We start from the raw sequence: 21,765 nt of genomic DNA, 5'->3' as shown, positions 1-21,765 counted from the left end.
ATGGAATCTTTAACAGGAAAGGATTTGCTGAGATGTGGAAGACATTTTTGGTGACCATATTTATGGCAAGGGCTTGGCTTGTGTCATCTGCTACTGGAAGACCATCAGAAGGGTTTAGCACAACTCTCATATCTTGGAGGGACCTGGAGTGAAGGGCAAAAGAGAGGTCAAAAACTTCTTATAAAACTCAAAGATGCTTTAAAAAAATGAAAGCCATCCAGGCCACTTAGTCCATTCCTTTCATTTAACAGGGGAGGCAACCTAATCTAAGTGGGATTAAATGACTTACCCAAGGTCACACGGTTAAGAAGTGACAGGCAGAATTAGAACTCAGGTCCTCTGACTCTAAAGGCATAACCAGGACTCTTTTCATCAAACCTTCTGTTGAAACCAGTTTCCGCAGACCTCTCTTCCAATGACCAACTTAGGCATAAGATAAACAGTTTCTTAGCTGTCAAATGTTACTGCAGGAGCCCTGAAATACACAAGTGACACAAAGCACCAAGGTGCAATTCATTTCCTTAGGCTTGCCGAAGATGAGAGAAGGGGAGGGAGGTTTTTGTCTCCTGAGCCCTCTGGAGAATTTTTGGTCTCAAAGATGAAGAAACAGCACTTTGGTGGGGGGGGAGGGGATCATATTGATTTTTGGAGACCCTTTTTACATGGTACAAATCAATAGGCTTTGTGTTCTGAGAAAGGTAACATGTCATCACACAAAACAGCACTCATGCATGTTATTTTTGCTCAGGCTTGTACCTTGTCAGGGAGGGAATGATCAATGGGAGATGCAAGAGACCAGGAACAATGAGAAAACTAGAAAATGTGCCATGATGCATGCCAATTCTTGGCTGATTTCACCAAGTCCTCTTCATTCTGTGCTTAACATCCCTGGGCAAAGAAGCCACTCAAAGTAGTTATTTTTGTTGTTGTCATTGTTATCTTTGTGATTTAATCCTCATATTTTCTGTAAACTGCCTAGTTCTGAAAAAGAAGATGCTGTAATCTCCCTTGCCAGGGATCTTCTAAGAGGAGAGCTTGGAAATCTTGAATGAATATTTAAGTGACTGAAACACCAAAGATCACAAAGATGGGAAGAAATGGAGGGAGGTCAAAAGACTGGTGTTCTTTCTACTGTCCCACTGAAGAAAGGGGGTATACTTTCTCTCAAACCTGACTCTGGGGATGTAATAGCTTGGCAGATCCAGAGAATACTAGCTTCATCCACCCAAACCCAAAAAGAAAGTAAACTCCTTGAGAGCAGGGGTTATTATATTTATCTTTGCAAATTCAGGACCAAGGGCAGCGCCTAGCATATAACGGTCACTTAATAAATGCGTATTTTCATTAATCATGACAACTTCTTTGATATCCTGGGTTTTGTAGAGCCCTAATTCACTGTCTCACCTGAGAACTTCCACAAATATGGCCCAAAATTATGGGACTTTCTTCTTCCCTTCTCTGCCCCCATAAAAGCGGTAGAAACAGCCCATGATTTGTAGTCATACGAACTGATTTCAAATACTGGTTCTACCTGTGTGACCTTGGGCAAGTCATTTCACCTTTTCCAGACTCAGTTTCTTCCATTGTAAAGATATAATTAAACCAGATGACTTCTAAGGACTCTTTCAGCTCCAAATCTATATTTTTATGATCTATCAACCCCTCTAGAACCTACCATCAGCTAGGAAACTAATATAGTAATGAAAGGAAGTCACTTGCCCTCTGTAGACTTCAGTTTCCTTTTCTATAAAATGGAAGGGTTGGTAAACTAGAGGAGCTCCAAGGTCTCTTATAATTCTGAAATTCTAAGCTATTGGGGTATTAATGGGTAAATATGTTGATGAAACCAAGTAATATAGTAATATTTTAATTAATGAGAATTTTAATTAAAGAGAATACTGCAGACAGCAAAAACAGCAATAGTAAGACACTTATATAGCAAAATCCAACCAATGGCAGGAAAGTTAGACACTTTGGCAAGTTAAGATGGAAAGAGGAGGATATTAAGGTCAGTAAAATCTTGTCAGTGACATTCAAATCATATTATGTTACTGTCTAGTCTAGCCCTGATATTGGCATCCTCCTACAAAGTAGCCCTTAGATTCCACCTTCTATACCAATTCTCTCAGGTATGACTAGGCTCTACCTCTTGAAATAATTTCTTATTTACTTTATATACAATTGGCATTTACATTGTTTTTGTTTTGTGTTTGAGAGGCGAAGGCAAGGCAATTGGGGTTAAGTGACTTGCTCAAGTTCACAGAGCTAGTAAGTGTGTCAAGTGTCTGAGGTGGATTTGAACTCAGATCCTCCTGACTCCAGGGCTGGGACTCAATAGGATGCCATCTAGTTGCCCTCTAGAATTTACTTGAAATCTGGTTTCCTCCAGTATAATGCAAGATCCCCAGGAACAGAGACTTTTATTTCTGTTTTCATATTGCCAATGTTTTGCTTTTTTGTATTTGCTGTTGTTCAGTCATTTTAGTGAATCCATTTTGAGTTTTCTTGGTAAAGATTACTGGAGTGCTTTGCCATTTCCTTCTCCAATTCTTTTTACAAGTGAGGAAACTAAGACAGAGTTAAGTGACTTGCCCAGGGTTACACAGCTAGTATGTATCTGAGGCCAGATTTGAACTCAGAAAGATGAATCTCCCTGACTTCAGGCCCTGCACTCTATCCACTGAACCACCTAGCTTGCTATATACTATATAGGCATATAACAAATATTAGATGAATTGGAAAAGGTTTTGAGATCCATATAAATTCATAGGATCATAAATTTAGAACCATATAAAAATTGGAATCACCTAGTCTGATGCTATCAGTTTTACAGATGGGGAAACTGAGACAAGAGGTGAAATGACTTGCCCAGTGTCACAGATAGTAAGAAGTAGAGCTGGCATTTGAACCCAGATTCTCTACTTTCAAATCTAGCATTTTTTCACTGTACCACAATACTTCTTGGGGTGTGGTGACCCTAAAATGAAAAAGAGAAAAGATTGCTTTATAAAGCAACATCCTTTTAAATATATATATATATATATATCTATGAAGACAAGTGGCTGTCTGCATTGCAGACTACAGGGGTTTAGCCAATATATAATGCTAAGCCACACTGTGTTAGGAATATCCAACATAAATTCACAAAAAGATATCTTGGTGCCTATGTGTTTCTATGCAGAGATCCATCATGAGTGTGACGGAGCTTCACACAGGAGGCGTGCTTTATATCAGAAGCAGACACATCCTTGGTGATGTATAGCCCATAGGTCATCACTCTCCTGGTGGAGAAAGTGTCCCAGGTAGGAGACCTCCCAGCATAGGTGAGGAACATTCTTATAACCAAGATTCTGTGTATCATTCAAGAAATGTCAACTGTCCATCTGATTCCAAGTCAAGTGTAAGAGCCTTACCCTCTCAGATTCATAACACATTGGTTCCAATTCTAATCTCTACTCAATACTCAAATTCTCCACTGCCCTATCTGTAAAACGGGAAGAATAAATCCCTATGTGGAACTTAAGGGTGTCAATCAATCAACAAGAATTGATCAAATATCTATCATATCCAGAACTGCTGGTGCTGAGGACCCAAGGAGAAAATAAAAGCAATCCCTCCCCCCAAAGAACTTATACTTTAAGTAGAGAGACAAGCTGCATGAATTTAATGGGGGAACTGCCAATGGGACGTGGAGGGGTCCTAGTCCATTCCCAGTCCCTCAAGTAGGCACAATCTGTTCACTCCATATGGATGCTTGGTATGCTTGCTTTCTGAAAACTCTTCAGAGCATATGCAGATAATCTTGACTGTTTCCTGTTGACTTATTGCATGATGTTGGCAAAATTGGCTAAGCCATGACCGTGCATGCATACTCTAGTCTCCAACAGAGATACTTAGGCTCAGCCAGTGAATCTTTGACGGACCTTATGACATTTTGAGATCTCATACCAAAGGCCCCATACCAAAGGACAGAAAACACAAACAGAAGGTGGCCCAATCCTAAACACAGGTTTGCCTAGAAGGCTGTGTGCTCATGGACTGGACCAGAGAAGGGGATTGAGGGAAGGGCATTCATCCTACTGGCCCTTATATTTCATGACTATTAGGAAAGAAACCACAAGTCCAAGGGACTAAAAAAATAAGAAAATATAGGTATAATATCACACACAGCCCCACACTCACAGAGTTGTGGATCTCAAAAGGAGATATTTAAAGCACTTTGCAAATTATAAAGTGCTATAGAAACATCAGCTTTTATTTTTTTATTTATATTTATTTTTATTAGTAAACATTCTAAGCAACTATACCATTTCTACATGCCCACTTACTGAAAATTTTGTATGATCCTTCATGTTCATACCTGTTTGCCCATACCATGTGTCTATTATCTATCCATCCATCTATTCATCTATCTCTTCATCTATCTATCTATAGTACTATCTATCCTTTTTATCTATCTATCCATTGATCTATTTATCCATCTATCATCTACCTATCAATTCATCTATTTATCCATCTACCTATTTTCTATCTACAGTATCTATCATCTATCCATCATATCCCTATCCATTATTCCATCTACCCACCTACCCATTCATCTATGTATCTACAGTATCTATTATCTATCATCTATCTGTCCATCAGTCTCTGTCTCCTGTCATGTCAATTTCTGTGATTTCTCCTACATCTAGATAACAATAACTTCTGCTATTTATATTGTATGTTAAGTTTAGCAAAGTGCTTTGCAAATATAATCACATTTGAACTTCATAACAACCCTGTGAGGGAGGCAGTAGCAGTAGTAGTAGTAGTAGTGGTAGTAGTAATAGTAGTAGCAGCAGCAGCAGCAGTAGTAGTAGTAGTAGTACCATGTTTCCCCAATAATAAGACACTGTCTTATTATTTTTTTTGGACAGAAAAACACCAGAGGGCTTATTTTCAGGGGAGGTCTTATTTTAATGAACATTGACAGCAATTTTAATAAACAGGTAAATGTGAACCAAAAAATGTACCTTTATTCAATAAGCAAATCACTGGGGAAGAACAGGATGATGCATTCACTGCTGCAGCTCTGATAGTTCTGATTGGATGAAGCTCGGAGCGCAGCATGCGTTTCACGGGGGGGGGCGGGGAGGTGCGGTGCATACAGAGGGTACCGTAATGTAGCATGTAGTGCAGTAGCAATCTCAATAGGGCTTATTTTCGGGGGAGTGCTTATTTTAGAGGAATCTTACACAGTAAGGGGAGGGCTTATTTTTGGTATAGGTCTTATTATCAGGGAAACACGGTAGTAGTAGTAGTAGCAGTGTTCTCTTTTGTATATATTCCCTATTTAGCTCTTTACAAACCTTAAAAAAGCTTTCCATATGTGAACTGTCATCCTCCTCAGGTATAATGCTCCCAATTTTACACATAAGAAAAGTGAATTGAGAATAGCTGAGTAACTTACCCTTGGTTACATAGAGACTCAGTGTCAGAGTCAGAATGTGAACCCAGAGTTTCTGGGTTTCCAGAGCAAGTCAAACATGCCTTGTCAGTCCAAGATCTACTTTTGGGACATCATGATTGTATGTTTACATTTGTATCTATCCTATGCACTATTTACATTCTCCTTGTATCATTAATATACATAATATTATGTATATATTATATTTTATATAATTAAAATATAGTAAAATATAATATAACAGTATTTATATGATAAACACAGTATAATATAATATATATAATTAAAACTATTTATATAGCACTTTAAGTTTGCAAAAAAATTTTTTACTAATATCTCATTTGGTTCTCTCAACAACCCTGGGAGGCTATTATTATCTCCATTTTATAGATGAGAAAACTGAGACAGACACAAGTTAAGACTCTTCCAGGGCTATAGAACTATTGTCTGAGGTTGGATTTGAACTCAGATTTTCCTAGCTTCTGGTCTAGCCCTCCATCCTCTGTGCTACCTAGCTTCTTAGATTTGTCTTACACCTTCTGCTTGCAGCCTTACCATGTTTCCCCGATAATAAGACACTGTCTTATTAATTTTTTTTTGGAAAGAAAAACACCAGAGGGCTTATTTTCAGGGGAGGGCTTATGTTGTCCTGCCTCAGCTCTCCTCCACGGCACTGCTCTCAATGGCGCCAGCAAGCAAATCGCTGGGGAAGAAGAGGATGACGCGCTCACTGCTGCTGCTCTGATTGGATGCAGCTCGGAGCACGGCGTGCGTTTCACGGGGGGGGGGGGGATGGTGCATACAGAGGGGACCGTAATGTAGCGTGTAGCGCAGGGGATCACCTTCACTACAGTAGCAATCTCAATAGGGCTTATTTTGGGGGGAGGGCTTATTTTAGAGGAATCTTACACAGTAAGGGGAGGGCTTATTTTCGGTATAGGTCTTATTATCGGGGAAACACGGTAGATCCTGGCTGGCAGGTGCAGTCTTAAATCCTTGTCTCTGCTTCTCCCTTAGCACTTCATCAACAGAAGGTGTTCAATAAATCTTTGTTGAAATTCATTACAATTGTCATTAATAATAATACTAACCAATATTTCTAAAGCCTTAAATTTTCTAAAACATGTTCTTTACAGCAACTCAATAATATCAGAAGTGCAAATGTTATTTTCCCCATTTTATAGATGAAACAATAGAAGTTTGTTGAAGTTGATACAAATTGTACTTAGTCATATAATTAGGTGTAAAGTTTAATCTTAGTTTTCTGATTCAGGTCAGTGTTCTCACTACTCTTAGACACTGCCTCTCACTAAATTGCTTATTATATGCTTTTTTAGACTAGATGTAGTAGGAAAAAAGTGGCATGTGCCGATGGGTGTGGCAAAAAAGGCAAAAAGAAAAAATAACAAATGCTGAAGGAAAACAGCCACATTGATATGATGTTGGTGGACCTGTGAATGGGTGCAATCGTCCTAGAAAGCAATGTGAAATTATACACACAAAAAAGTACTAAAGAGAGCATGCTCAGTTCTACCAGTCACAGGACTCTACCCAAAGAACAAATAAAGTAGAAAAGGCCCTTTATAGACAAAAATATTTACAGCGGTTCTTTTTTTGGTGGTAAAAACCCCCTGAAGATGAGAGGATGTCCAACAAAGAGGAATGACTGAAGAAATTGTAGTATATGAATGTAATGGATTAATAGTGTGCTATAAGAAACGGGGAAATAGATCATTTCAGAAACATGGAAAGATTTCTACAAACTGATGCAGAGTGAAGTAAGCAAACCCAGAAGAAATACATCAATATTATAAAAATGAACAATTTTGAGGGCTTTTCTAAAGCAATGAAGACTAAAATGAACAGAACCAAGAAAACAATTTATACATTAACAACACTGTAAAGACAAATACGTTTGAAAGCTGTAAGAATTGTTATGAGAACAATGACTGCCTGTTCATAATTCCAAAGGACTGATGACGAATAATGCTATCCATTACAGAGAGGTGATGGATTTAAAGTACAGAAATATACATACTTATATACCAAAGTCTATGTTTGTGTGTATGTATGATATATAATATATATGTACATATATACATATGGTTGTGCATCTCTCTCTATACACACATATACATGTTATGCATATATATATATATATTAGTTACCACCAATGAAGTAATTTTATTTACTTGACTACGCATATTTGTCATATTTTTTAATGAGATAAGTTTAGAAAGGAGAGAAAATTGATTTCTGTCAATTAAAAAAAAGAAAGATGAGAGGTTCTACAGATGAGAAATGTTCTAAGCACTTTTAGATGAGATCATTATATTATCAGTTTGATTTTGCTGTTTTATTTTATTATAAGAAGCCTCGATTAAAATGGGAGTAATCTACCGATGTATGCAATATAAAAAAAAAAAAACTCATTAATGAAATCCTTTTTCAGGAGTGGCATGAATACTGGATTAGAGCAAAGAGACATGAGTTCAAAATCTGACCTGTAAGTGCTACTTATAAGTCCAGTTCAACTAATATCTCTAAGCTTTAGTTTTCTTCTCTACAAAATAAGGGGCATACTTGTATTCCTGACTCACTGAGTTGTTGCAAGGAATGTGTTTTATAAACCTTAAAATGATTAAGAAATGAGGCCTTTATCAGAAACATTGGTTATAAGAATTCTTTCCCAATTTCATACTTCCCTCCTATTCTTGGTTACATTGACCTTTTTTTGTAAAAACTTTCCAATTTAATGTAATCAAAATGATCTATTTTGCATTTTTTAATGTTCTCTATCTCTTGTTTTGTCATAAAATCTTCCCTTTTCCATAAATCTGACAGGCCAACTATATCCCTTGCTCTTTCAGATTGCTTACAGTGATAAAGGCCTCATTTCTAAAATATACATAGAATTGAGTCAAATCTACAAGAATACAAGTCATTTCCCAACTGATGAATGGTCAAAGGATATGGACAGACAGTTTTCAGAAGAAGAAATTAAAGATACCTATAAGCATATTTTAAAAATGCTCTAAATCACTATTGATTAGAGAAATGCAAATCAAAATAACTCTGAAATACCACATCACACTGATCAGATTGGCTAAGATGACAAAAGAGGAAAATGATAAATGTTGGAGAGGATGTAGAAAAATTGGATCACTAATACATTGTTGGTGGAGTTGTAAACTGATCCAACCATTCTGGAGTGCAATCTGGAACTATGCTCAAAGGGCTATAAAAAAGTAAATGCCCTTTGACCCAGAAATACCACTTCTAGGGCTGAATCCCAAAGAAATCACAGAAGAGGGAAAAGCACCCATATGTACAAAAATATTTATAGCAGTTCTATTTGTGGTGGCAAAGAATTGGAAGTCAAGGGGATGCCCATCAATTGGGGAATGGCTAAACAAGTTGTGGTATATGAATGTAATGGAATATTATTGTACTATAAGAAATGAGAAGCAGACGGACTTTATAATAACTTGGAGAGATTTATATAAACTGATGCTGAGTGAGGAGAGCAGAACCAGGAGAACTTTGTACACAATTACAGACACAGAGTGTGTATGATGACTAACTTTAATAGATTGGACTCATCTCAGGAATGTAATACAAGGTTAAAAGACAAATACAAAGGACTCATGATGGAAAGGGATATCTGCATCCAGAGAAAGAGCTACAGAGTCTGAATGCAGATTGAAGCAAACCATTTGCTCTCTCTGGTTTGTGTTTTGTCTTGTCCCTTCTTTCTCATCGTTCACCCAATTGGTTACAATCCTTCTTTACAACGTGACTAATGTTCAATGTGAAGGTATTTGTTGAACCTATATTTGATTACATGCTGCTATGGGGGGGGGAGGGAGAGGAGAGGGAAGGGGAGAAAATTTGAAACTCAAGAGACTGTGGAACTGGATAACTGGATGTTGTAAACTAAAAGTAAATAAATAAATTCAAAAAATGGTTAAGAAATGCAATCTATCCTCATCACCACTATTATCCCTAACAATATCACATTCATTAATGTCATCTTCCCTATTGTCATTTTCACTGCCATTATTATCATCTTTCTCATCATTTTGACAAGTACCATTATCAACAACACTGTCACCATCACCACCCTTCCACCATCAGGAGACTCCCATCAGCACCCTCTCACCATCACTATCGTCTCACTAACACTGCCCTCCCACCACAAATACCATCACCATCAATGACTTACCCATCATCACCACCCTCTTACCATCAGTCACCTCTACTATCACCATAATCACTCTACTCAAAATCACCATCAATTTCACCACCACCATCTCCTTTGGCAGTATGACAATCTGACAATGCTGACTCTGCCACATTTTGTGGGCATCATGCCATCAGCTAGCTAGAGCATGTTCTGGGTTAAGCTAAAAATCAAAAGCTGAAATTAAGGAATGAATTCCATTGATTTGCAAAACCCCAAAAGGCAATGCTTCATTTAGCAAATACTTCTTGAATCCCTACCATAGAGAATACTCTGTTAGGCACAATTTTACTTTTTAATTATTTGTTTAATCTCTTAATCACAGAGTGACAGAATTGGAAGGAACTTCAGATTTTATCTAGTCTATTCCTTCCATAAAGGACCAAGGATACACTCCTCTACAACAGACCCAATAGGTGGTCATCCAGCCTTTACTTGAAGACCTCCAGTGAAGGAGAGCTCATTACCTCCTGAAACCACCCATTCTACTTTGGGATAACTTTACTCAGAACCATGTGGCCCTCTAGGTCCTCAAGTGTGACCCTTTGACTGAAACCGAACTGTGAAGTTTCATGTCTTGAGGACCTAGAGGGCCATATGTGGCCTCAAGGCTAAAGGTTCCCCACCCCTGCATAGGGTGGTTGTTTTTTCATTTTTTTTTAATTAATGCTAACAATAAGCTGGAATCTGCACCTTTGCAAAGTCCATCCATTGATGTGGCTTTCACAAGAGAATTTTCAATTCCCTTTCACCCAAAAGAATACTTGAACATCACTCTCATGCTCCCATCTCCACCACACCTCCTTTTCTCTAAGCTAAAACATCAATAGTTAATAAACATTTATTAAATGTCTACCATGTGCCAGTTACTGTGCTTAAGCACTATGGATACAAATCCCTCCCCCCAAAAAAGACACAGTTCCTGACCTCAGAGAGCTTACAGTCTAATGAGGGGAGGAAACACACAGATGGCTGGGGTGGGCATGGGGAGTGTTACCTAACACAGGAGCAGCACCCCAAAGTAGTGCAGACAGGTGAGAAATGAGAAGATGTCTGAACTAAGGTATCTCTTTAAATGGAGGTTTTCAGTTCCCAGCCTCACCCTCCAATCAGAGAGACAGTGATGAGGTGCAGTACCAATGCTGGTCGAGTCTTTTTGACTCCAGGTGCTGAACTCATCTTCCTGAGTTCAAATCTGGCCTCTGACCCTTACTGACTGTGTTGCCCCAGACAAGTCACTTTACCTCATTTGTCTCAGTTTCTCATCTGTAAAATGAGCTGGAAAAGGATATGGTGAAGTAACCTAGTGTCTCTGCCAAGAAAATCCCAAATAGGCTCACAAAGAATCAGACATGACTGAAACAATTGACCAGCAACAATGTTGGAAAATTCTGCCATACTCCTTGAATTAACATTACCACAGATGTCATAGAGGGGATTTTTGATCCAATACAGGTCAGAAATGAAGGTCTTTGAGATCCCTTGTAAGTGTGATTTTGACAATGGCTCACACATTAAGTGCTGTAGATATTCAGAAGGAAGGATCAGTCATTGGGCAGGAAAATGTCTGAAAGTCTGCATCTGCATGCAAGAGTTAGGACTTGAGCTGGCCTTTAATGGAAAGGTAGCACTTAATTAAGCAGAAAGAGGGAAAGGGAAGTCACTGATAGCAAGGGTAAAAGTATGTGCAAAGGCACAGAAGCCTTGCTCCTCCACTAGGTCACAGACTCCTTGTGGTCAAGCTGTGTTTCTGGTCTCTTTAATTCTGGACTTCAACATCACTTCCCTGACCTATGGAAATTAGACTCCTCATTAGTTCTCTGTCTCCATTCTCTTTCCCCTCTAATCTATCCCCCCACACTTGATAAAATCATCTTCCCAAGACAGGTTTGATTTTATTCCTTCCCTGCCCACAGCCTTCAGTGGCTCCCTATTGCCTTTAGCATAAAATTCAAACTATGTCTGGCACTCAAAGCTTTCTGCAATTTTAATGTAACCTACTGCCCTCTGCATATGCAATATTCTAGATTTTCAGTGATTCAATAAGCCTTCTGCATGCCAAGCACTAAACACAGTAGACGTGTCATTTAGATGCTCCTCAAAGGTAGCCATCTGTCTCCCATCTTTGTGCTTTGACATGTTGCATTCCCCTTTCCCTGGAATCCACTCTTTTGTCACATGGGATTCTTAACTTCCTCCAAAATTCATGTCACTGTGAGGCTTTCTCTGACACCTCCCTCAGGTGTTCTTTTTAGTTTGATAAATGTCCGTAGAGTTGAATTGAACAAAGTCAAGTGAATTGTCATGGCTTTCCCAGAGTCACAAGGCCAGTTAGCAGCAGCACAGTGTTTAGAACCCAGACCTCTCCTATTTATTTATCTACTATGTATGAGTTGTCTGTTCCCAGTAGAATCCCAAGGTTCCTTGAAGAGAGAGACTATAGTTATGCCTTCTTCATCGCGATTTTCACCATCACGATTTTGATATAATGCAGGTTGGCATAAAAAATTAAGTGGGAATTTTGTAAAAACTGCAGATGATACAAGGCCAACAGACAACAGAGAACCTATCACCAAACACTTAACCCAAATTCTACTATAAGGTACTGTAAACACCACATAGAAGAAAAAGAACAAATTCAGACTTCTCCTCAGGTATGAAGAGAGGATCCAAAAATTTAGCACAGATTTTCAGGATCATGGGGGCGCCTCATCCCTAACCATAGCAATGTAGAAGGGATAACTGTATTTTATTTCAGTCTTTTCATCCCCAGTAGGATGTATTCCTTTAATATAGTAAGGGTTTCCTATTAATTGAACATTGCCAAAGTACTTTTCATGTATGTGAATACATTTATGATACCAGTGCAGGGAACCCCCCCACCCCTAAAATTAGCATAGCTTGAAAACTATGTTTGGTTGGTTTATGGATAAGAAGTACATTAAGTTTAAATGTCTTATCCAGAGTCAAACAGTATTTAAGCATCAGAGGCTAGATTCCAACCTTTCTGACCCCCAAGCCCAGCACACCATACCAAGCTGATTCTTTTATTTTATTTTTTTGGAGGAGGGAAGGCAGGGCAATTGGGGTTAAGTGACTTGCCCAAGGTCACATAGCTAGTAAGTGTTAAGTGTCTGAGGCTGGATTTGAACTCAGGTCTTCCTGACTCCAGGGCTGGTGCTCTATTCACTGCACCACCCAGTCACCCCCCAAGATGACCTGCTAGGGGAACATAGTTATTATATTTTTTGAAACTACAACAAACTTCACATATATAAAGCACATTATAAGCTAGAACTATAAGGAGGAAACATAGACTCACAAATCTCCCAGTCCAGCAGCCAGTAAACTCAAGAAAGGCCATGACAAACCCTCCACCTAAAGCAAGAGATTGTTAAGGATGCGCGTCAGTTCCCACAAGGAGCATCTAAGTTGGAACCTTCTGCACTGACAGAATGAGTCAACCAAGGGCCTTTGAGCCCAATGTGAGATTTATAATGATGAGACATTTGCGTTGGATTCAAACAATCTGATTAAGTCCAACCTTTTCTATGTAGGTGTAGCATCGTGTCCAGACTGCAGTAGTTGTCATCTGATTTATGGCATTTCATAAAAGCTGGGAAACTATAAATGGCGCTATCTATATTGAATTTCGGCTCCATAAAAAGATATAAAACTGATACATACCTATCCTGGCAGCCGTGGATGAAGTTTCATTAGTGCATTAATTCTATTTCCTTGGTATTAAGACAAGTAAGAGAACTGACCAATAGCCCCCACATTAGCCTTCTCCCCTTTTAATTCCTGAGGACAAACTCACTTGTTCCTCAGGAAGCAAAGAAACTTGAATCATCAGGGACAAGCAGGTGTAACTACATTAAAGCCATCACCCTTCCATGTTCTTCTATAGGTACTTTGTTCATAGGTGAGTTAAAGAGTTCTATTCCAAGTTTCTCCCATTATTTTTCACATATATGTAAGATTAGCACAGGGGATTCAATCAGCATGCTGGAACCCTCTTCTTGTCCTTCCAAGTTCCTTGTTCGTTATGCATGGCAGCATCTAGTTGGTTAGTTGGCTAGTAATTTCTAGTGTCCTCCATGTCATAATTATCTGTAATCATCCGGGTCCAATATTTGAGAGGACATGAAAAATGGCATTAGACACGTGGGTTTGGATAGGTTGCAGAGGACCAATTACATAAGGAGGGGGATGTCTTGATTTGCAAGTGAATTGGATGTAAGTGAGGCGGAGCTGTGCAGTCATTGACCTGATTCTTCCAGTCATTGGAGTCAAGTGGCAGGACATAGGTCAAGATAAATGGCAATGGTCCCAGATGCAGGGGAAGCCCTTGGCCTTTTTAAGCTAAGGTCTTTCCCAGGTCTCAGTTTGGCTGAAGCAATGCCCATTTAGTAATTAAAGTCTAGGTATGAGTTAAGGCAAAAGATGGCCTAGTTTGCCTTCACAAAATAATTAATCTGGGAGAGGAAGACACTCGGAGTTTCTGGACAGAACAGAAACATTTGCTATTTATACTCACTCTAAGCCATTAAAACCCAAACAATCATAATCATCTCTAATCATTTGGACCCAGTATTTGGGAGAACATGATAAAGAATGGCATTAGAAACCCATCTTGCCCTACAAGAAAGTAAGGGGGAAGGGATGGGAGGGATAGAAGAGAGAGAAGACTGAGGGAAGAGTAATCAGTATGCTTGCCATCTTGGGGTGGAGGATAGGGGAGATAAGGCGAGAAAATTTGGAACTCAAAATCTTGTAGAAATGAATGTTGAAAACTAAATAAAATTTAATAAGAAAGTCATTAGACAGGTGGGTTTGGATGAGATGCAGAGAGTATTGTTGGAGGAGGGAACTCCTGAACCAGTGAGATCACAGATCTATTTGAATAAAAGCAATAGTTAGGAATCACATAGAATCTCATTGCTGGAAAGGACCTCAAAGGTCATTTTAGTCCAGTCAATAACAGATGAAATTCCCTTTGATAGCATCCCTAACAATAGGTTGGAATAGCTAGAGCCATAGTGACAGAGCACCAGGCCTGGAGTCAGGAAGATTCATCTTCCTGAGTTTAAATCTGGTCTCAGACACTTCCTAGCTGTGTGACCCTTCACTTCAAGGCAAGTCGCTTCACCCTGTTGCCTCAGCTTCCTCATCTATAAAATGAGTCAGAGAAGGAAACTGCAAACCACAACAGTATCTTTGCCAAGAAAATTCAAAATGGTGTCATGAAAAACTAATGTAACTGAAAAACAATTCAACAACCACAAAGACAAGTGGTTATCCATCCTTCACTGGAAGTCTCCCAATGATTGAGAATGTATTGTGTCCCAAAGCAGTTCATTCTGATCTGAAACAGTTCTAATTGTTCTGAAATTTAAAACTCCCCATTGTTCCTGGCTCTGCTCTCTGGGCCCAAGTAGAACAACATTCTCTTCCATAGGACACCTTTCAAACTCCTGAAGATAGTTCTCATGTTAAACACTGATTTTTGTCTTATCTAGGATCAGTCCTTACATGCCTTTCTAACCCTCTTGACATTACGGTCATCCACCTTTCCTTTCACCACCTGGAAATTATTTTGTATGGTTTTGTTTTGTTTTGTTTTATTTTATTGTTGCTATTTACTTATCTTAGTACGCATGGTACACATTATCAACCCTTCATCCCAGCCAGCCCTATACAATGTAAGTATTTTGAATTCAGGACAGTTTCATTTGCTTTTTTCCTACTGTTTCATGGTGAAATTCTCTTTTTTATGTTATGAACACGATAATCATCAACAAATATTTTGATATGAAGGTCAACAAAGAGAATTTTTGTTTTGAGCAGTTTATTTCTAAAGAAGTATATAATAGATCTATATATATATATATACTATTTATATATAGACATGTGTATATATTACACATATACATGTATCTATTACAAACATATGCATCTATATATTATATTGTGTTATATATGTATATATTTATGTGCATAGGTATATGTGTTTGTATATGTGTGCACACATACACACATATAAAAGCAAGCTGCACAGTGCCTGTCATATGAAAATGCTTGTTTAACAAACTGAATTGTGACCCTCATTGGTATAGGGAGTATCATCATGACCAAGTTCTAGCTCCCTAGAGTATTGGGGTACATAAAAACCTACCTCACTCCTCACACAGATTGGCAAAGTAGGGCTCCCTACATTAATGTGACTATCACGTGCATTTACGTATGATTTTGTCCTCTTCTAGAGCACTTTCATACGTATCATCAGAGCAAGGCTTATTATTTCAAAAGAGAACTATGGAATTTGAAAAGTAGAAGAGATATCCAATGTCCTCATCTTACAGATGAAAATGGTAGAAGGATGGAGAGATGAATATACAGTTGGGGCACCTAGATGTCACAGTGGATCAATCATCAGGCCTGGAGTCAGGAAGACTCATTTTTCTGAGTTCAAATCTGGCTCAGATACTTACTGTGGACAAGTCACTTAACCCTGTTTGCCTCATTCCTCATCTGTAAAATGAGCTGGAGAAGGAAAAGACAAACACTCAAGTATCTTTGCCAAGAAAAGCCCAGATGAGGGAACGAAGAGTTGGACATGACTCCAAGTCATTGGACAAGACATGGACATGAAAAATAATCGAATAACAATGGCTAGAGTTAGAACCTGGATCTTTGACTCCCAATTCACAGCCCTAGTCTTCTCCAAAGGTATAGACACTTAGTCAAGGCCCTAACTCTAATCCTAATCTCTGATTCTGCCTCATCTCCTCTTACCAATTCTCCAGTTTTAGGAATGCTAAAAGATTTCTGGAAAGGGAAATGAGTAGGAAGTAGGTTGGCCTTAAATGAAAGACCTCTGAGTTCTGGCAGGAAGTCTCAAGTTGAGAAGTCACAGAGAAGTAGAAGATAGAAGGAGATTTAAACCAGAAGGAAGATAAAATTGCTGTTGGAAAACATGGGCCACACTCTAATTCAGGAATCAATCTGGATCAATAACTATCAATAATCAAAAATACTAATAACAGCTCACATTTCTATAGCACTCAAAGGTGTAATTACTTTGCATGGAATTTATGGGTTTGGGATTTATTTATTTATTATTTATGTTGCACATAATTTATGAATTCAGAGTCAAAGGACTTAGTGATATCATGGCATCTCTAGAGTCAAAGCATCTGCCTCTAAATATCATCTCTGATGTCTATGTGACCTTGACCAAGTTCACTTCCTCCATGGGCCTCAGTTTCCTCCACTTTAAAAGTCCCTTCCAGATTTAAATCTGTGCTCCTGTTGACTTCTCTGGTTCCATGTTGTATTCTCTGGACTCCTCTTTGAGGTCAGGGGACATTTCATTTTTGATTGTCTATCACTGGTGTCTGGGAGTCAGCTTGATTTAGCAAGTAGAAAGTCAATGCCAGCCTTGGAGTTAGGAAGATCTGGGTTCAAGTCTTATCTGTAACACATACTGGCTATGTGACTCTGGGCAAGTCATTTGCTTTCTAAGTGGCCCCAGATCTTCTCCAAGATTCTAAATTGCTAGAAAGGGACCAATCTTCTTTGGTAGAAAGGGCTTCCTCACTGGGAATTAATTACAGCCAACTAGTGAACAAGCATTTATTAAGTCCATATTATAAGCCAGACACCATGGGAATGTGTGAAATGAATATTTCTCTCTTATATGTAATAACTAATTATTGTATTAGGACCAAAGTTTTTCCCCTTTTATACTTCCTTTTCTAGAAACCAAGCAGGGTGGGAAATTTCTGTTAAAGACTTACCCAGGCCAAGCTCTGATCAGACAGTGAAAGAAATTCGAAGTTTGGACGAGTGGGTATATTCCTACTCACTGTGTTTGTTCATATAGGCCTGGGGAAAATTTTATTCTCCCCATAATTAAGACAGGTGATAGGGAAATTAATGTCTCTCTGACTAAGATTTGAGTGACCTAAGTCATGTACCCGAAGAACTTCATTTTAACATAGCCCAGACCTCCCATTGTATTAACCAAGCTGAGTTGATTGCCATCCCTCAGGAACACCTATGTTTTGAAGGGTATGTGACCCCACCATTATTAGGGTCTAAGAGAGATGACCCGATGACCATTCTTTTATTAATAACCTGTTGGCCTTATTAATAAAATGATTCAATTACCCAGAAACTATATCTCTTAAAACTTTTCAATCATCACAGGGTTATAAAGAAAGGCAAAAACAATCCCTAACCTCAAGGAACTGACAATTTAATGAGGGAAATCACAAGATCATACCAAAAGGGAAAAAAATTCCAGGTGCTTGGAACTGTGCCTTCCATGTATTAGAGATTTAAAAAATGTTTGTTGAGTTACAGTAAATTGAGTGATTTGACATGATACAGCTTCCATTTGGCCACCACTCTCTAATCTGTGCCTCAAAGAACCATGATTCCCATGGAACAAAAATCTGAAAAAGTAAAAAAAAAAATACCCACCAGTTCATACATTAGAACCCAGGTCTCCTAATTGCTGTCTAGTGTGATATTCTCACTATCACCTACCAAAGAATCATCTTGAAGTTCAATAGGCATCACTGAGATGAGCCAGGGACAGAGTTTGGCTCCCACTGGGAAATGGCCAACTAGTAATGATACTGCATTGCACAACTCTGTTATTCCAAATAAAAGAAAGATCCTATCTTCCCTTGGACTGCTTGAAGAATGCAGAGATGTTCTAAAAAAAAAACCCAGTCTTCTGTTTCTCCTATTCCCATTTCCCAAGCATTAATGTCAGTCCCTCCTGGGAAATTACACCATAATAAATCTTTATTTCTCATGAAGGATTGCCAAGTTTAATAAAGATTTCCTCAGCAAGATGCAACTGCAGCTCCAGAGCTAACCAGACTGGTTCTATTTGGGGTCCAAAGGCTGAGTAAGACCCTTTGGCATCAATGAAACAGATGCAATGAAGAAAAAAAATGTCTTTGGTTTGCTTCATTTTCTCTTTCAAATGAACTCTCCTGGGGGTGGGGCATGTGGCATCAAAACCAGGAAGTCTAAAAGAGGTGAGAATATATTCTAAAGGTACTATGGAAGGGAAACGGACAAGACACCAATTGACAGGATGTTGATAACCAGGGAAAGAGAGCAAATGGACAAGCTCGAGGCTTCAAGGACTCAGAGATCATAACTGAGCCCAGATGTAATCTGACTCTGTAGAAACAAGTCCCGTTCAACTTGGGATCCATCTGAAGGAGATATTGGGGTATCATGGAAAGAGCATTGGATTGGGTTCTCCATGAAGTTTAGTTCATATCTTTACTAAACTGTCCCTTTCTGGCCTTTGGTTTCACCATCTATAAAATGATGAAACTAGGTAAGAAGATAACTGTATGGCTGAGAGACCCTAGAGGTCATCTAGTTTTACCCCACCCACACCCATTTTACAGAGGAAGAAACTATGTCCCAGGGATATTAATTGACTTGCTTGAGGGTCACATAGGAAGTATGTCGCCTAGCCAAAATTGGGAAACCTGTCCCCTGACTCAAATTCTGAACTTTCTGTACTGAACTACGATGCTTTCTTTAAATGATCTTATAGGGTATCTTTCAGCTGTAAAACAGTGAGCCTATTACCTATTAGTGGAGAACATTTTTGGGGAAAAAAACCCTTATCATTATTTTCACTAACCTTTAACTGAAATTTAACTTTTTTTCCAATTACTTAAAAACATGATTCTGAGAAAGAGCTCAGAGACTTTCCCAGATGTTCAAAAGAGTCCAGGACATAAAGAAGAAGAAAGATTCCTGCTCTCAGCAGTTTTTAAGACCTTCTCCAGCTCTCAGTGTATGAATGTATGAAATTTGAAGAAGCTATCTCTGCTGCATTTGCCAGACTGAGCCCTACAAGAGGACCTGAGAGGCAGTCAGAATTCAATTCTGTCAAATGAGACGATATTTGTAAAAGCACTTCACACAATGCCTAGAACTTTGGCTGGTGCTTAATAACTGTTTATTCCCTTCCCCTTCCCCCTCCATTCCTTTTCTTAATTCCTTGAGTTCACTAAGAGCCCAGACCTTTCAGTTTCTTCTTTGATACAATCAGTACAAGTAATAGTACTAGGGTTTGCTATAAGGATTGGAGGGAGCCATTGAGTTTTGCTTTGTGTTGAGAGTTGTGCTTGTTATGAGAGGCTGAGTGGTTTGAGATCTGACCTTGGAACCCAGAAGGTGTGGATTCAAGCCCTACCTCTGACGTGTACTGACTATGTGATCCTGGAGTGTAGGGGGTGTTTAGGGAGGACCAACACTTCTGGTGTCAGGTCCTTCTGAGGCCTTTCCAGGGCTGCTCGCCCACCTTGGGTGTCCACTTCTTCCCCAGCTCTCACCTGTGGCTCCAAGAAGCTGCAGCATGTGCAGCAGCCACACCCCAGTAAACTGTCTCAACAGACGGGCTAAACAAGGTTGAGCAAAATCTATAGGCCTTAAAACAGTAAGTTAGGGGAATGTCCACCCCAAGCTTGTGTGGAGACTTCCCCAGAGAGAATGGATGAATGAGGACAATTTGCTCCAATGGTCATGAAGGCAGCTGAAGAAGGTGTTCTGGAGCACTTGGAGCTTGGTCAGACATTGAAGATGCCAAGGTCGTCCAGTGCATCCCAAGCCATAGCCACTTGTCTTGACTTTTGGCAACAGAGAATGAGGCTGACCACTTAGTGCAACTCAGCCTCACTTAAATCTAGTTCATGCACCAGTCAAGACATCAGCAATGATGACATAAAATAAGGGACAAACAACACATGATCTTGGGCCTGTCACTTAACCTCAAGGGATTGGAGACATTTCCCAAAGATTAAATTGCTGAGAAGTTGCACCTGCATTTGTAGAGGAAGTCTCCTCATCAGAAATTCCTAAAATAATGATACTACAGGTGCAGGTCCCATCCCTGTGCACTTATAACTCCCCACCCGCAGCCCTAATGCAGCTCCTTGAGGACTAGACTGTCTCACTGCGGTCTTTCAACACCCAAGGCCTACTGTTTTACCTAGTATTTAATAAATCCCTCTTGATTAACTGATTATCCTAAGCCATAGGAAAAGAATCCACTTCCCCTTGGGCAACTAAGAGAAAATTCACCTTTCTGAGGCCCCTGGTCACAACACAGGAGCACTAATGAAATCCTTTGTCATAATCTCTTAACCATAATAGAAATACTATTACCAGAGGTGTATTAAGTGCTAATCATTTTTTTGTGACTTAGCAGCCAAACAGACTAAGGCACAGTCAATAAAATAAGACATTGGATAAAGCTATCACAATAATGCCAAGAAAGAGAAATAATTGGGTAAAATAATCCCCTAGCTCCCCTTTTTTGATTACATTGGTTCACATCTGGGGCTTTGGAGAAGAGTGGCCATGTGAACTTGTCTTCTTCCCACTTTCTGCTCAGAGCCCCCTTGGCCCAAGCCATCCCTACTCACATTGCAATTAACTTTTTTTTTGGCCACAAATTAGATGGGGAGGCTTAATGAAAGGAGCCTGATTGTGAATGCCTTGGAACGTTCAAACTCATTTGGAGTAGACAGCGAAACTTGTTATTTTTTTCCTAGTTAGTATTTAATTACTTAGAATCAGCAATGATGTCTTATGCTCCCCCTCCTTTAATCCTGACTTTTGTGAGGAAGATGCAGTGGGAAGAATTCAGACTAACAACAAAAGATGATGGGGACTTACTTCCTCCCCAACTCCTTTGCACAACAAGAGGTGATACCCAGGGGTCATCTGTCAGAGTTCTTACAGAATTACAGGCCTCTGATTGCATGGCTGCTCTCCCTCTCTGTCTGTCTCTGTTTCTCTTCCCCCTCACCCCATCTCTTTTTTTATCCTTTTTTTCTGCCTCTCTGACTTTCTCTTCTCTCCATCTTTCTGTCCCTCTCTCTGTCTCCTCACCCCGACTCTGTCTTTCCCTGTCTTTCATTTTCTTTCTTTCTTCCTTCCTTCTTTTCTTTCTTTCTTTTTTTCTTTCTTTCTTTCTTTCTTTCTTTCTTTCTTTCTTTCTTTCTTTCTTTCTTTCTTTCTTTCT

The sequence above is a fragment of the Petaurus breviceps genome, unplaced genomic scaffold (assembly GCF_028583685.1).
Source record: "Petaurus breviceps papuanus isolate PSGF00001 unplaced genomic scaffold, PetGlider_PUasm1.0 91041, whole genome shotgun sequence".
Lineage (NCBI taxonomy): Eukaryota > Metazoa > Chordata > Mammalia > Diprotodontia > Petauridae > Petaurus > Petaurus breviceps.
This window is presented reverse-complemented; position numbering follows the sequence as displayed.